We start from the raw sequence: 767 nt of genomic DNA on the forward strand, positions 1-767 counted from the left end.
ATTTCCTTGCTCACCAAGAGATCTCAAGTTCGAATCTCATGATTGTTTTTTTTACAATCTTCTCTCTCCTCCATATCATCACCAAATATTGTCCAAATCACACAAAGAAGAAGAAAATCGTCCCTAGGAGAGAGAAAAAGAAGAAAAATAAATTAGGAAAAAAAAAAAGGAAAGAAAATAAGCAAAAAAAATTATAGGAAATTTATTTCTCTCTTCTTTCTCCTCCACCTTAACACTTTTGGACTCAAAAGATCTCACAATCAATTGTGGGTTTCTCCCTTTTAGGAAAGAGAAAATTGTTACTCTACCTCCTCATTCCCTATAAATACAATTCATGTAAGAGGAGGGGAGACAATTCATTCTTCTTCTAGTTTTTTTAGTTGCTCTCTCTTTCTCTTGCTCTCTCGTTAGTTTTAGTTCTTCTCTATTTTTGCTTTAATCACTTTTGTAATAGTTTTTTTTATGTCAATTAATGCAAGCACTCTTTTATTCTTATTCAGCATTTTTATGTTTATGATTTATGCAATTGAGTTGTAATTTTTTAAGTTATAGTTCTAGGCTTAGATCTAGGTGACAAGATCATGAGCCGTGGAGCAATTTTTTTTTCAAGTTCAAGCATTGATTCAAGTAAGTAGGCTCCTTCAGTAGTCTTCTCTCCCCCCTCTCATTCCCTCTTCTGACTACCCTTTCTTTCTTAATTTAGGATTTTTATTTTCAGTCGTTACATTATTGCTATTCCTTTCCCCCAAGGTTCATGGCTAGTGTAG

This window comes from Macadamia integrifolia, chromosome 11 (assembly GCF_013358625.1).
Source record: "Macadamia integrifolia cultivar HAES 741 chromosome 11, SCU_Mint_v3, whole genome shotgun sequence".
In the NCBI taxonomy this organism is placed as follows: Eukaryota; Viridiplantae; Streptophyta; class Magnoliopsida; order Proteales; family Proteaceae; genus Macadamia; species Macadamia integrifolia.